Consider the following 18,094-nt stretch of genomic DNA (forward strand, 5'->3'; position numbering starts at 1 on the left):
AAAAGAAGAAATTCAGAAACTATGAAGACATTGAAAATTACTGATATATTTTTCTATTAGCAATCAACATAAACAGATTACCTCTTTCTGAGGGACTCCCAACTTCATCTTAAATGTAACGACAAATATTGTTAACTCATTACATTACATATTAATACAGGCAATACCCAGGTTTTAGATGATAGGATTCCTTGGATCTTACCTCTAAACCAATTAAATATGACAGCAATATGATAGTTATTTCTCAAAAGTGATAAACAAATAGTACAACCATCATCTTTCTAGATTGAGCCTGGTTGATGAGGCATCGGGCATCCCAGTACATTATCAATCCATTTTTAATGTAATATTAGATATTAACATCTACCATTCTCCCAGTTAGTTCATGCTGAGGGTACATACATTTTAAGACCCAGATATATATTACGATATAGTCTAACATATTGTATTTAGGGAATATTAAGAGTTCATTTTCAATCAGAGTTAATACAAAATGTAGTAATTTTATTAGGAGAGCGTCTTTTTGGGGATGACACATATATATATAGTCCCTTTTTTTGACAAAGTGATTTATGCATCAGAACGAGTTATCCAATGATGGTTTCATTTCAAATATTTTCTATGTTCACTCATATATATCTATGTGCACATGTATTCATAAACACACTTATTTAATTTAGATTAATTTCCTGGATTCATTTCAGATATTTTTAACTTCTTGATACATTAAGATTTCTTACTGGATATTAGGTTTTTTGTTTTTTCCCTGCACATACTTTCCTCTCCTACTTATTTTTTTCACGTCTATCTGATATATCCAAGCACTTATATTCACTGATTATTTGACATACAATATAGTTATTCCTCAATTTTTGAGGTATACACAATTTCTGTAACTGTCATCCCTAAAAATGGGTGTCATTTCACTAATTAACATTTACTTTTTTTCACTGTACACTTACTGACACTATATTGCACATTATACAGTGTGATAACAGTTGTTAATAATCTATACTGTGGTTATAATTGCTTTAATAATATTTATTTTTTATGATGATACCTGTATTTTTATGTTTTTCAATTGATATTAGGTAGTATACTGTAGATAGCAATCAACATTATAACTTTACTATTCACTCATATATATATATATATATATATATATCACCCCCTTTTTTAACACTGGACTATTTCCATATTAATAGGACTCTGGTCCTGAACATCCAGCCTAAAGTTCTTGCCCACCAGTACATCATTTAGACTGTTATTTAGATCTATTTAGAAGTAACCATCATATTATAATAGAAAAAATACCACGGAGCGCTCTATCCATTTTTTGTTATATTAGTTTAAGGAATTGTGGATAATTCCTGAGAGAGCAGCTAGTGGTTACACACCCTCCCTATTAGCGCCGACTGCTTTTTCTTGTCTTCTATGATAAATATACCAACAATATCTTACTGTACCTCAGGTACATAGATGACATTTTCATTATATGGGAAGGTGATCATAAGATATGGGAAGAATTTTTCTCAACTTTAAACATCAATGATTTAAATCTAAAATTGACCTATGTTATGAGTCAAAGTGAGATTAACTTCCTAGACCTGACAATACGGATTGAAGAAGGAGGTCACATCAATACTGACATGTTTCAGAAAAATACGACTATGAACAGTATACTACAGTGATCTCGCCCTGATCTTACCCCAGAGAATTCAAACTAGCTGGAGAAGATCCCGCAATTTGAAAGATAGACTAGTACATAGTCATCTAAATACATGGACTACACCACTGTACAACAAAAAAGGTTCATTTGGATGTGGACACTGCAAGGCCTGCAAATACATGACGCCTACTAAATGGTTCTACAATAAATACAAGAAAAAATGGACCATTCAAAATTATATCACCTGCTCCACAGTAGGGACAATATATATTTTAGAATGTCCATGTGGGAAGAAGTATGTGGGCAAGACATCAAGGCCAATTAAGGTAAGTATATTGGAGCATGTTGGAACAATCCGAAATGCCAGCCAAGATGCGGCAAAATACAAATCTCTCACAACAGTCACCAGACATTTTCTCAAATACCATCAGAGCAACTTTAATTCTCTGAGGGCATTTGGGATGAAACACATCCAGATGGGAATTAGAGGGGGCAATTTGGAGGAGGAACTCCTTAAGGAAGAAACTAAGATGATCTTCTTGATGGATAGCCTACACCCTAAAGGCCTAAATGAGAACAATAGCTATATCCCTTTCCTTTAAGAAATTGTGAATCTTATATTAAAGAAGTCACTGTCAATCACTTGGTATATTGAAGATGGGAACAATATTCACATCATCATGAAATCTATACCTTTGAAGATTTCTATTTCATTAGGCAATGAATTAATAATTATCATAATTACTGGATTATATGTAACATCTACCTCTTCCTTATTTTGGATAGTCCTTAGATGAGTAGGTCCACTTAGCTTTTGTTATCCAATCCAAACAACAAAAATAAAAAGAAGAAATTCAGAAACTATGAAGACATTGAAAATTACTGATATATTTTTCTATTAGCAATCAACATAAACAGATTACCTCTTTCTGAGGGACTCCCAACTTCATCTTAAATGTAACGACAAATATTGTTAACTCATTACATTACATATTAATACAGGCAATACCCAGGTTTTAGATGATAGGATTCCTTGGATCTTACCTCTAAACCAATTAAATATGACAGCAATATGATAGTTATTTCTCAAAAGTGATAAACAAATAGTACAACCATCATCTTTCTAGATTGAGCCTGGTTGATGAGGCATCGGGCATCCCAGTACATTATCAATCCATTTTTAATGTAATATTAGATATTAACATCTACCATTCTCCCAGTTAGTTCATGCTGAGGGTACATACATTTTAAGACCCAGATATATATTACGATATAGTCTAACATATTGTATTTAGGGAATATTAAGAGTTCATTTTCAATCAGAGTTAATACAAAATGTAGTAATTTTATTAGGAGAGCATCTTTTTGGGGATGACACATATATATATAGTCCCTTTTTTTGACAATGTGATTTATGCATCAGAACGAGTTATCCAATGATGGTTTCATTTCAAATATTTTCTATGTTCACTCATATATATCTATGTGCACATGTATTCATAAACACACTTATTTAATTTAGATTAATTTCCTGGATTCATTTCAGATATTTTTAACTTCTTGATACATTAAGATTTCTTACTGGATATTAGGTTTTTTGTTTTTTCCCTGCACATACTTTCCTCTCCTACTTATTTTTTTCACGTCTATCTGATATATCCAAGCACTTATATTCACTGATTATTTGACATACAATATAGTTATTCCTCAATTTTTGAGGTATACACAATTTCTGTAACTGTCATCCCTAAAAATGGGTGTCATTTCACTAATTAACATTTACTTTTTTTCACTGTACACTTACTGACACTATATTGCACATTATACAGTGTGATAACAGTTGTTAATAATCTATACTGTGGTTATAATTGCTTTAATAATATTTATTTTTTATGATGATACCTGTATTTTTATGTTTTTCAATTGATATTAGGTAGTATACTGTAGATAGCAATCAACATTATAACTTTACTATTCACTCATATATATATATATATATATATATATATATATCACCCCCTTTTTTAACAATGAATAGTTTATATTAATTACCCCCATTAATATCATTTATTATAACAATTTTTTATTTATTAATTATGTAAAATGTATCTATATCCCCCATGCCAATAATTTTTTATATTAATTATTCTAATAATAGTATTTGCTAATTAGATTTGCCAATCGATAAGAATAATATTTAAACTAAAGTTATATTACTAACTATATCGGCATGACTAACACTTAATTAAAATGTATTATTATACTATATATCTGTAGTAAGCAGTAATGTTCCAATATATGAGATGCATACCTTCTGCATCCAAATTCATCGTTCTATACCATATATCAGGATTAGATCGATGTAGGGACATTCCTATCATTGAGGGTAACCTGATTGGTTGGAAATGACACACCTTCTGTTTATGACCTCAGGAACTCAGCATTTCACTTGAGGAATCTTGGAGCTTACAGCATATGTGTAAACCAACGCGTGATTAGTTCCAGCCATTACATGACCAAATCAAGTGACCTTATTGGTCCACACATATCAATATACTCTGTGGCAATACACACAATTGGCTTGCCTTGAAAAAGCACACAGCGAAACACGCGTCGGCACGCCAGCTGTGTGTTCTAATTATCAGTCTATAATAATATGTTGTCAAATGTTAGATATACTACATTAAGGAGAGTTTTGCTGTGAGATACAGTGCTGCAGCCTGAGAGAGCTCACTTCTGGCATAACCCGTGAATGGCAACATAGTTGCACAATAAACACATGTAATGCTAACACTGGAGAGATTTGCTGTGAGACACGGTGCTGCAGCATGAGAGAGCTCACTCCTGTCATAAAGTAAACAGTAACATGGTGGCATAATATGCACGTGGAATACTAATATTGTAGCAATCTGTCAATAACTAACTATTGTTCTCAACCCCGGGGGATTTTAGAGACAGTAATTGCACATGGAACCTGTCATTACAGTGCACTGTTAGGCACGGGGGATTAGGCATAGCCTGAAAAGGATACATAAACTGGACAACATCAAACACTGTCACCTTACCAACTGTGTGAACAATATAATACACTAATTATATCTCACTATTCAATTCCATTGGAGATTAACAATATTGTCCCGCTTACTATATCAGTGAGCGGGATATTAACTAACTAATGCTCCGCTGTTGGAACATCTTTATAATTAGGTTATGTCCACATGATGACCATTATATAATTACTGCACTATAAATTAATGGTGTTTCATCAATACATACACCTGATGTGTAATGACAGGTTGAGATTACTCAGACACATTTGTTATATAAAGCCAGGAGGTAATATGAGGATGTATACCAACATGACCATTTAGAAGATTACTTACTGTAATCTATTTTCATATAGTGAGATTATTGATTAGAATGGTTCCCCCTTCATTCAAATGAGATCTTGCACTGATATATATATATCTTCTATAACACATGTGTATTAGGGGATTAAGAATACCATTCCTCTGAGTTCTTCTCCCCTTCATTTAAATTATCAATCAAAAGTATTATAAACATAGGATTATCTAACCATATTTGTTTACAACCATAACAGTTGAATAAATGAAGACACACAGCGGGATTCCATTGCTATTTTATTAAAAATTATAAATCAATAAAAATTTTAATTCTTCACAGATATTCACTATATTTTCACTTTTTGTCACTTTCTTGATTTTAAACTTTATTTCGCTGGCATTGGTGCTACTATACCAATTTCTTTTTAATGTATACCCAAAAAAGACTTATCTTTTAAATATTTATGTAATAATTTTATGTGCGCCATATACTTAGACAAAATACTTCTCTCTTTAGTAACTAAGGGCCTGATTCAGACCCACTCGCGAGCGGCTGTCCGCTCGCAAGTGGGTCGATGTTCTGGACTGAGCATGCGCACGACGGAGGGAGCTCCGTCGTGCACATGCGCCAGACGCGACGAGCGAAGGAAAGTCCTTCGCTCGTTGTGTCTGATCAAAGGGGGCGTGCTGTCGATGTTGATTGACAGCACGCCCCCTTTGGTAGGCGTGCCGGGGGCGTGCCTCCCTGACGGAGGCGTTCCCACGGGAACGCCTCCCGTCAGAAGCCGGCCCACTGACATCACTAGTGATGTCAGTGGGAGTGATTTTGGCTCTGATAGAGCCAAAATCACTCCGGAGCTTGCGGTTGAAAACCTCAACCGCAGGCTCCGGCTCGCAGTTTCGATGGTCGCGATGGTCAAGGCCATCGTGGCCATCAAACTGCACGCTCGTATAGCCTGTGGGTGGTCACCCACAGCTATACGAGCGTCCAGGAGGACGCTCCATTTTCATGGAGGCCGGCCCTCATTCAGAGCGTGCGCTCTGCTCAGAGCGTACGGCTCTGAATGAGGGCCTAAGTGTGAGATAGGAAAAGGACATGAGGATATAGGGATATAGTACATGCTCTGGTTTTGTCACGCAGGACTATTAGTAATAGTGTGGAGCGCACCACCCTTGCCACAGTTTGTTAAATCCTAGAGATTTGCAACAGTAAAGAGATTCTTCAGTCCTTCATTGGATTGAGGCACAAGCCTTGTCACCATATATATTTCAGTGGCATGCAAGTATTTAAGTAGAAAATATTGAGTGGGAAAGTAAAATGTATAAGATGAGTTTATATTGCAGGTACATACAGAACAGGCTTTGTGTTCATAAGATAGGTGGTTGAGGATCCTGGTTTTGGGGTACACACATTCTTGAATCCATGTATCATTGTGGGAAAACACTTTATACATATGTATACTATTGCAATTGTTAACAAACCATCATGAAAAAATGCGATATTTGCATAAACCAATTAGTTATACCTTTTCCTATCCATCCGAAAGCATCCCAGCCTTGATATTGGTGCATGCTTTCTTGTATGTCTTGTAAATGTTTTATTTTCTTCTCAATGGGATAATTATCCCAAATATTAAATCAGCACATGCCTTTGAAGTGTACACATCCGATACCTGCTTTTAGTAACAAGTAATCTATGGCTGACATTCCATATCTAACCTCTCTTGATTCATGATTGATCAGAGAAATAGCAGTGCTAGTGGCATTTACAGTTTTAGCCATTCTACAGGCAATACTATTTATGACCCTGGTATTGCACACATGTAATACCCGGCAGAGCCAGGCTTAATCTCCGCCCCTGTATTTAAGCTCCGCCTCCTGGTGACATCATCTGTCAATCACCAGGAGGACAGGAGGAAGCAGGCTGAAAAGGGGGCATGGCCTCGCGGGGAAAAGGGGGCGTGGCCTCGCGGGAGCACGAAAAAGTGTCCATGGAGGGAGAAGAAGGAGTGTGGCCATCTTAGGCTGGGGCCGCGGGACAGGAGGAGGGAGGTCCCGCGGTTCCCTGAGGTTCAGGGGAGGGAGCATGGCTGCTGCCATGAGCCACATTTCATATGTACAGGGGAATGCCCCTGTAATGCAGTAAGGGGCCCCCTGCAAGAAGCCCCTAGGCTATAAGGAGTCTTGAAGTCCCTGGATACAGACAAGGGGGGGAGTCACCCTTCCCCACAGTCCTGCAAGGGAGCTGCTGTATGAGGAGCAGCACTATTGATAATGAGACTCCGTTATTAGAAGAGGATTGGGGAGTGCTGCAGAGGTAGCAGTTGGAAGCAGAGTGCCTGTTGGAGTGAAGAAGTCACTGCAGAGGAAGTGCTGCCTGATGCCACAGTGGAGGATGAAAGATCTCCTGTGAAGAGACAGCCCATGTGATGAGAGGGTGAGTGTCTGTGATGCATAGTGCCGGAATCCCTGGTTAATAGTAGCCCCTGGAGAAGTGCCCCAGAGTGAGGGAGGGCTCAGTGCAAAATGGCAGTGTGGCTAGAGGGGAGTCCTATAGAAGAATCCTGTGTAACCATGTGCTGAAGTAGAGAAGCCCAGCAGTGAAAGGGTTAATGGTCTGCATGAAGTTGCCAGCATGTCAGATGAAAGGTCCCTGGATAGTGGGACTTGTACTAGAGGCAGAGTCCTGGGATATACAGGACGTTAGTATGCCTGAAGAAGGTGTATGCGGGGTGATGGAAGGAGAGAGGGTCCCTGTGTAATGGGATGTGCCGCACGTTAGCAGTCTCTCGTGAGGATAGAGATGAGTGCGATGAACTTCGAATCTGGAGTCCCCTGTATGCTGTATGAAGTTTTGTTGGGCTGACATGTGTAGAACTACTGAGCCCAGCAACACCGGGTATGTGGTACTATTTCACTGCTGTGTCATATGTTTAAGTCTGCGCTGGAGGTGTTCGTTTGGAGTGGAACGTAACCAATCTATAACCATTAAGCTTAAAACACAGCATTTACCATCTGCTGCAAGAATTGTGCTGGAGGAAGTTGTCGAAGTAGAGCTTGTAACCATTACGCTTACTGTGCTGGAGGATATGGAGGAGTGTAAATAAAGTTTTCCTGTTATTGCATTATGAGATGGTCTGGCGCCCAACATTTCTTTATTGCACTGCACCTGTTGTCCACATGCGTTCTCTCCATCAAGTACTTTGTGCTAAGCACCCGAGTATTCGGGGGCCCTGCTGGTGATGGATGCCAAACCCACGCCATAGCCAGAGCAAAGAAGAGTCACCGTGAAGAGGTGAGAGACAATATTCAGGTACTCCATGTAAGTGTACCACAGTACCAGTAGGGTTTCACACACACTGAGACCTGGGATCCCCAATACAGAGAAACCCAAAGCTTTATACTGTGTGTCAGATAGCAGAGGCAAATCTGACCTACAATCTGGAGGTAATGACCTTTTCCCTCATTTTGAAGACATTAAGAGGTTATGTTGATGTGAGCTGCAAGAAATATCAGTCATCCTAGCTAGCAAACCCCAGAAGAATTTGATGGAAAATAAGAATAAGCCCTATTCCCACACACCAAAAATATACCCTTGGGCAAATATCTATAGAGATATATAAAATTAACTTGGACCTCCTCTATACAATTATCAGTATTTCCCAATGGCTGAAGTAGAGGTTGACCTGTAATATTCCTGCAGTGTTTTTGGTATGCACTTGGTTGTACTTCAATCTTATACTTGGTCCCATGAAATTTACCTGATGCATCATGTGGATTTGGATTTCCCAATAAATCATATGGTATTTCACTATTTCTGTTTGCGAGCACTCGCCCTGAATCAGGGCGGGGTTTTTTATTTTTTTTCTCCTGCCCACTCAATAAGATGTGGGTGCCCACCCACAGCTTGTGCGAGTGGGCTGTAGATGGTCACGATTATCGCGACCATCAGGCTTGCGAGGAAACCCTGTGGTAGTGTCTCAGCTCTCGCAAGCCTGAGTGGACTCCCTGCTCTAATAGAGCAGGAAGTCCACTACTGACATTACGAGTGATGTCAGTAGGGCCGCCCACATAGCCAGGCATTCCTAAGGGAATGCCTGCATTTGCATAAACACCCCGCCTACAAAATGGGGTGAGCTGTCAATCAACATTGACAGCCATCCCGTCTTGTAGCAAGACCTGTAGCAACAGAGCTTCCATCGCTGGACGAGTCTCGTGCATTCGCACACCGGCAGTGGTGCATGTGCAGAGGGATACCATCGACCCGCTTGTGAGCGCTGTGCACTTGCGAGCGGGTCTGAATCAGCCACTGTGTTTCTTCTCCTGAGAACCCTCTTCCCAATACTACAGTATCCACTCCACCTGTTCACCTCCCCACACCGAGAACATTCTATGGAAGTACAAAGCTACAGTATGCTGTGGTTTCCTGAATCCATGGAAATAAGCACTTTACCTTGCAAAAAAAAGAAAAAACTAGGCGCAATAAAAATGTCAAGTTGTCCACCATACAACTACAATAATAAATAAATCTACAGCAGCTACCCACCAAATAGCTCTAATAACTATTGAGATAAACAGTATATGTAAGTGAATAAATATAAATCCCTTAAGTGTACACATAGTATAATCATAAGTACATACATTTATTAAAAATAAAAATATACATAAGCACTAATAGTAAAAAGCATGTACCAGGTACAAATCAAATCACAAATATCAATAATCCCAGGCACTGTTAATAAATTGTATTTCACCAGCAATAGATAATGTGTCCACTTTCAGTTTAAATTAATAAAAACTCCAGTTAATTTGTATCCTTGACTGCAATAAGCTGGTCTGATGGTTTAATAATGGTCTCTATAACTTGTAAATAATTTGTAGCAAGGAGACATGCGGCTGATAGTAACAAAGTCAAGGAGTGGTAAAATGTAGCTATTAGAACACACCAATGTGAGTATAGAGATTACAGTCCCGGCATAATTACCCAGCTTACGCTTCCCATGTAAGTACTGGGGAGTAAGACTGGCCCACTGTCAGACATCTCTTGGCTGAATGAAATAAAACAATCCGGCTCCCTGTCCAACTACAGATAAGAACAAAGGAGCTTGAGAGAGTGGCACCACACCTTGCCGTATTGTGCAGATTGGGTCACAATCAAACTAGCTAGAGATGATGTGATGATCAAATAGTGGATGGGTATTAATAAAAAGTTACTGATGCCTTTCTCCATCGTGTGATGGTTTCCTCAAAGGGTTGCTATTGCAATAACAGCGGCCTTATGGAACGGGCACTCCAACAAAATAAAGGATGACCTCGCTACTCAAAATCAGCCTGCCAGGTTGGACAATTTGATTGTGCTCTGCAACCTGAATAACTTGTGCTTCAGAGAGCGAACCCTGGAGAAAAGTAAGAGTGAGTGACCTAGATATCATCCATCTCTTCATCCTTTTCACCTTCATCTGAGGAAGAGCCATTGCAGGTTAATAGATTCTGGCTCTCCACCAAAGAGCATCAGAGATGTGGTCAGGCCAACCTTTGCCTGTACTGTGGAGCAGCCAATCATACCCTGAAGTCCTGCCCTAAACATCAGGGAAATGGTTGCTCCTAGGGGTGCATTTATCATTGATCACTTTTGCAACGCAATCACGGCATGTCAGTAATGCCCCTGATTGCATTACAAAAAGCGATATCTTTGGCCGGATGTATCATCTGGGACAAGGGCTCTGAAAGGAGCCTGTCCCTGTGATGTCTCCGGAGTGTGACCACCACTACAGGGGGTGGTGTGCATGCACAGTCCCGTGGACTGCATATGCACATCCACCATAGCTGGGGAGGGTTCTGGCAGATCCTTCTGCCAGCTAATTGTGTTTGGTGTAGTCCATAGGCTAAGATGGCATTACCCATTATCTGGAATGCATCGCATTCTGGATATTGGTACATTTGGCTGCATCACTTCCCCCATAGAAACCTATGGGGGAGGCGGCTGCCAGCGGTAATGGAGGGATCACAGCAGATACTTGTCCTGCCTTAATACATCCAGGGGCTACTTAGTATTTGAGGTAAACCCCTGAAACGGGTGTTTTCAGGGATTTTACCTCAAATACATTTTGATAAATGGGCCTGCTTGTTTCCAGACATGAGATTAGGAGAAACAGCCACTCTTCAGGAAAACTAAACTCTGTTAGTTTGGTTACCTTAGTACACACAAAGCCGCACATTATAACAGCACTTCTTCATTTCGGCACTGCAGAAAGCTTAATTACTGCTGAATATATCTTTCGACATTAAATATTCACTGAGGCCATACCACAACCTACAGTATCCCCCTATCCACTGTGGATGGCAGCCTAATTCCTCAAGGTGCCAAGACTATTCCTCAAACTCCACATGGAAGCCTTTCATTCTGAGGTGATCTCCTCCTGGGTCATTCCAAAGGCTACTCACTCTGTGGTTCTGGGGCTTCCTTGGTTACACTCAAGGAAAAAACAAAAAACCTAGGCATTTCTTGGTAAATAATATGTCTAACAAATCACTAAAATGCTGCTTCACCTGTTATGTGGAGGTTAATCTCAATTTACTCAGTAAGTCTAAGAAAAAAAGAACAGGGAGTGCAACTAGTTAATGTAACAATTTGATACTAATGCAATCAATTGAATAAAAGATTAAAAAGGTATAGAATCAATATAACATATACATAAATAAAATCATAGGTAATAATGTGACATCCTGCAACTTAATCTAAAGACTCAAAACACAGGTAATCATCAGTAGGGATAGGAAACAATGAAATAAAAAATCTGGGTTCAGGAGCTTCAAAAAAACCTTAATATTTAAGTGCACTGTGGATGCAGTTTACTGTTAGAACCTATGCCGGCAAAGCATGCTTACATGCCAGCAAGCAGTTGACAGCCTCTGATGAAACTCTTGATGGATGATAACCAAGAGTGTACAAAGTTCATTGTTCTCTAATGTCCCTTGTGTCTCCCAGTGTTTGGCTTAGATAAAAAGTCCTTGCGGGTGCTGCTGTATATGTTTCAGGATTCAGCCTAGGATCGGCCATTGCTCACCTCTGCACCGGCATCCCCTGACTTCCTGTGTGGTCAGACATCAGATGCAGCGGCAGGTGATGCACTGAGGATTTTGCCTCAGGTGCTTGTGGACTTTCATGGGCGGTTCTGTGTCTTGGGTATTGTGGTTCCCATCATGGGTGCCACCATGACAGTCATTCTCATGTGACAGTACCACAAACCAATGGTAGCATGTTCTGGGTCAGCTGATGCTATCCTCCTATCAACTGCTACCCCTGAGTATATAACCGGCCCCAGGACACCAGGAAGTTGCCTTAACAACATTGCACTTCTAGTGTACGCTTGCCGTCACTTCATTCTAGGTTCCTTTGTTGTTATTCCTTCCAAGGATTCAAGTACTATCTCCTTGTGCAACAGAGCATATAACATCTTGCCTGTGTGCTATTATGAATACCATCTCCTTGCGCAGCAGAGCATCTAACATCTTGCCTGAGTGCTATTACAAATACCACCTCCTCATGCAACAGAGCGTCTAACATCCAGCCTGTGTGCAAATACTGTACAAATACCATCTCCTTGTAGAAAATTGCATCTAACACTCTGATACAGTGAGTCCCGCTCCATCCCACCATAGATGGAGATGCTGCTCCGTTTGTCCAGCCGCCGGGATCTGCATGTGGAGTGCGGCTAGTCCCTTCAGTGATTCAGGCTTACACTGCCGGGAACATTCCACTACGCGACCCTCTTTTACAGGCTACAGAGAGCTGCATCATTGCTGAAAAATCAGAAATACAGGTACCTCTAACAGCACTGATCTGACCGGGATTGCCGGCACTCAGTGCATTAACACATTGGTGTTGTTTGGATCTTAACATAGAGATACTACTGGCTGATACACTTATCAGACCCAATTCCCTACATCCAGTTCCCTGACTGACTATAGCCATCTTTAACCATCTCTCTGCTTGCTTGGATTGCATGTGCGGGACCTTTGCCAATTGTGATTATGCAGCTATATACATATGCTTTTCTGCAGAATGTGGACTTTGTAATACAAGAGATGCCTTTTTATTCATATCTCTGCTTGCACTAATAACTGCTGCTTTCATGCTAATTGCACTAACAGACTATTTTTTTACCACATGAGAAGCTCTATACCTATTTTAAACTATTTATTACATCTTCAGATTCAGTTGATCCTAGGTTTTGATTATATATTTTTGTTTTTTATGGTGATACAATTTCATTGTGCCATTGTACTCATTTATTGTATTATGTTTTCTAAGTGACATTAAATATAACATTTTTGTGCAGTGCTCTCCCTATTTCCTTTCTCTTCCCATCTAACACCTTGCCTGTGTGCTATTACAAGTACCTTTTCCCGAGTACATCTGTGCATCCAAAAGTTCTCTGTGTACAATCACCACAATATCCTCTGGTGTGTCAGGAGTCGCACATTGTGTAAATTGTACACAACTCTGTGTACATTAGCTGCACTACCCTCTGGTGCATCAGAAATCACACGTTATATAAACTGCACACAACTCTGTGTACAATCACCGCACTACCCTCTGGTGCGTCAGGAGCCTCACATTGTGTACTTGGTGTACAATCACCACACCATCCTCTGGTGCAATTACCATCCACCTCCAGTGTCAGTGAAGTTCCTTCCTTCTCTGTGGACTCTTGTAATTCCTCTGGAAACTCTCTCCTGTGTGCCATCACTATACCAATTGGTATAGAAACTGTACTTCTACTAAGTACCTCACTGGGCCAACGTGGTATACTTTTCTCCTGTTCCCACTTGTATCAGATACCTGATCAAAAGGCTGCAACCTACTTGTCGAGAGCAGCGAAACCCATATTCCACCTGGAGCGGTAACTGGAGAACAACTCTCGGCAGGTTAGACTCCGCGCCTTTGGTCGGTCTTGCAAACATCTGATACTTGTGGATGAGGAGAACATATATCGAGCCCCTCAACTCCAGCACCTTCCTCACCCAGGGACCTCAGCTTTCATAATAAGTTATAAGTCCCAGTTGTCCACGGCTGAACGAGCCCTTCGATTCAAGGGCAAACTCTGCCTTTATTGTTCTGCTCCGGATCATGATCTAAAAAATTGTCCTTTGCTTGTGAGAAACGTGAAACCCTAACTGGTTTTGAGGGCGTCCAGTTAGGGGTAGTTATCAAGCCAGCTCATTTAATGGATAGTCTTTTATCAGTGTCTCTTTCCCACAAGTCCAGAACAACAAATTTGAAAGCTTTGGTGGATTCTGTAGCCGCTGGGAATTTTATTTCTGAGTCTTTGGTATGATCATTGGGCATTCCAGTAATTTCTCTACCCAACAAATTGACCCTCTCAGGGATAGACGGCAACATCATTCTATGGGAGTCCATCTCCTCTGTTACTACTCCAATATCTCTTCGTGTTGGATGTCTCCAACAAGAAATGCTTGAATTCTTTGTCCTGCCTAAATCCTCCTACGGATTAGTTTTAGGTCTACCTTGGTTGAAACAACATAATCCTACACTAAACTGTTCAAATATGGAAATCCAGGTCTGGGGTCCAAATTGCCTTCACCGATGTTTGTCCTGCATACTTCCAATACATACTCATCAAGTTTCTTTAAAACCTTCTGTCCCAGATCAATTGAAAGTTTCTCCTGCACTTTGCCTGCCAGAACCTTACCAGGACTTTGCTGATATTTTCTGCGAACAATCTGCAGACAAGTTACTGCCTCATCATTCTGTGGACTGCAGCATAGACCTTGTCCCTGGGAAAATGCCACCTCATGGCCGAGTTTACCCTCTTTCTGTTCCAGAAACTGTGGCGATGACGGAATACATCAAAGAGAATTTAGCCAAGGGGTTTATCAGACCTTCCTCCTCACCTGCCGGGCTGTTTTTTTCTTCATAGAAAAAAAAGATGGAGGTCTCAGACCATGCATAGACTATTGTGACCTTAATCAAATTACCATCAAGAACCGGTACCCTCTGCCTCTCATCTGTGAACTGTTTGATAAGGTCTAAGGGGCTCAAGTCTTCACAAAATTGGATCTTACAACTTGATTCGCATCGAGGCAGAGGATGAATGGAAAACCATGTTTAATACTCGAGATGGCCATTTTGAATACCTAGTGATGCCCTTTGGTTTATGCAATGCTCCTGAAGTTTTCCAGGGATATGTAAATTTAATTTTTAGGGATGTTAGGGAAATTTGTCGTGGTCTACTTAGACGACATTTGAATTTATTCCCCAGGATTTAAGATCTCATCGCTGTCATGTTTGAGAGGTTCTATCTCTTCTTTCGGAGTCATTTTAATATATGGAAAACTTTCCAAGTGTCTTTAGGAGCAAACCTCTATGCCATTCCTTGGACATATTATCTCAGGGAATTCCTTGGAGATAGATCCAGACAAATTAAGTGCCATCCAAGACTGGCCTCATCCTAACTCCTTGAAGGCCACCCAACTTTTCCTGGGATTTTCAAATTACTACAGAAGATTCATCTCAAACTTCTCGTTGGTTGCGCCCATCATGGCACTCACTAAAAAGGAGCTAATCTTTCCCATTGGACTTCCTCATCGATACAAGCATTCTATAAATTGAAAGCAGCTTTTTGTACTGCTCCAATTCTCCACCAACCGAACAGCTGAAGATGGGAAAAATCATCTCTGTGGATTCTTCTCGTGAAGGTTTTCCCCAGCAGAGAAGAATTATACTATTGGTGGCCAGGAGTTACTGGTAATGTGCTTGGCATTGGAGAAGTGGTGCTATCTTCTAGTAGGGACTAAGTTCCCTATAACTATTATTACAGACCACAAAAACTTGTTATACCTACTGAGCATTCTGCTCATCATCTAAATGCCAGACAGGCTCGATGGTCCTTCTTTTTTGCTAGATTGAATTTTAAGCTTCAATTTTGTCCTGGTGTTTTAAGCAAAAATGCTGATGCCTTGTCTCAGTCCTTTTTGTCCACCCAACTTACACAACTGTGTAAGAGTTGAACAACATGGGCCCATGCCTCCCTCTTCGCGGGACACTTGGGTATCCTCAAGACCTACAAACTTTTACAACGAACTTACTGGTGGCCGACTATGAGAAAAGACATCCGATACTTTGTTCTGTCTTGTGTCAAATGTGTCCAGCACAAGGTACCCTGCAATAAAGTTGTTGGTCCTCTATGTCTGTTACCAATTCCAGTTGCTCCCTGGACTCATTTATCCGTGGACTTTATTAAAGAATTGCCTCCATCTCAAGGGCATAATACTATGTGGATGATTGTGGATTGCAGTCTCCCTTCTGCTCCACAATTGGCAAAAATATTTCTCCAAGATGTCTTTGGACTACATGGATTACCCAAGGAACTCGTGTCTGATCGAGGGGTACAATTAGAGGCCAAATTTTGGAAAGCATAACGCACTACTTGTGGTATTAAATTGAAATTTTCCTAATCATATCATCCACAAACTAATGGTCAAGCTGAGAGGGTGAATCAAGAGCTGGAGACCTTTATTAGACTCCTTGTGTCTTTCTCACAAGATGACTGGATCGATCTGTTGCCTTGGGCTGAGTTTTTTCACAACTTTAGGTATCATGCATCGTGTGGCTACACACCATTTCTTACAGTCAATGGTAGACATCCTCGAGTGCCTGATTTCCAAGGGTTACCATTCATGGAAGTACCAGCTGTGACCAGTCTGGTAGCCTCATTTTCAGATTTATGGAAAAATATTCATTCCTCGTTGAAAACAGCCTCAAGTAATTAATAGAAATTTGTGGATAAAAAATGTCTTGCTGTTCCTCTTCTGAGAGTAGGTGATAGGGTATGGTTATCATCCAAAAACATTAGCTTAAAAGCTTAAAAGTACCCAGTATGAAGTTTGTTCCATGGTTTATTGGTCCATATCGCATTCTCAAGATAATTAATCCTGTAGTGTATAAATTGGAACTTCCACCTCAGTTAAAGATCTCAAATACCTTTCATGTTTCTCTCTTACGTCCTTTAATTCTGAACCAGTTTCAGCATTTCTCTCCAAAGACACCTCAAGTACAGACTCAAAAAGGTATTGAATTTGAGATCGAAAAAATTCTTGACTCTCGTCATCGATTCAATTGTCTCCAGTACCTTATTGACTGGAAGGGGTATGGACCAGAAGAATGGGCATGGATCAAAGCTTCCGATGTTCATGCTCCTCAGATTGTTCGAGCCTTTCATAAGAAATTTCCCAATAAGCCTTGGGGGTGTCCGTAGTCCACCCTGAAAAGGGGGGGTACTGTCAGGGTTCAGCCTAGGATTAGCCATTGCTCACCTCTCGCCAGCTTCCCCTGACTTCCAGTGCAGTCAGATATCAGGTGCAGCGGTGGGTGACACGCTGAGGATTTTGCCTTAGGTGCTTGTGGGCTTTCATGGGTGGCTCTGTGTCTTGGGTATTGTGATTCCCGTCATGGGTCACAACCATGACAGGGCCATGACAGTTATTCTCATGTGACAGTACCTCTAACCAATGGTTGCATGTTCTGGGTCTGCTAGTCCATGATATATAACTGGCCCCAGGATACCAGGAAGTTGCCATGAACAACATTGTACTTATAGTGTATGCTTGCTGTCTCTTCGATCCAGGTTCCCTTGTTATTCCTTCCAGTGATTCAAGCACTATCTCCTTGTGCAATAGAGCATCTAACATCTAACTTATCTTGCCTGTGTGCTATTATGAAGACCCCACCTCCTCGTACAACAGAGAGTCTAACATCCAGCTTGTGTGCAAATGCAAATACCATCTCCTGGAGTAGCAGTGAATCTAACATCTTGCCTGTGGGCTATTACAAGTACCATTTCCTGAGTACATCTGTGCATCCAAATGTCTTCTGTGTACAATCACCACAATATCCTCCGGTGCATCAGGAGTCGCACATTGTGCAAACTGTACACAACTCTGTGTACAATCACCGCACTACCCTCTGGTGCATCAGGAGTTGCACATTGTGTCAATTATACACAACTCTGTGTACAATCACCGCACTACCTTCTGGTGCATCAAGAGTCGCACGTTG

Source organism: Taudactylus pleione, unplaced genomic scaffold (assembly GCF_031769625.1).
Source record: "Taudactylus pleione unplaced genomic scaffold, aTauple2 ptg001609l, whole genome shotgun sequence".
Classification (NCBI taxonomy): domain Eukaryota; kingdom Metazoa; phylum Chordata; class Amphibia; order Anura; family Myobatrachidae; genus Taudactylus; species Taudactylus pleione.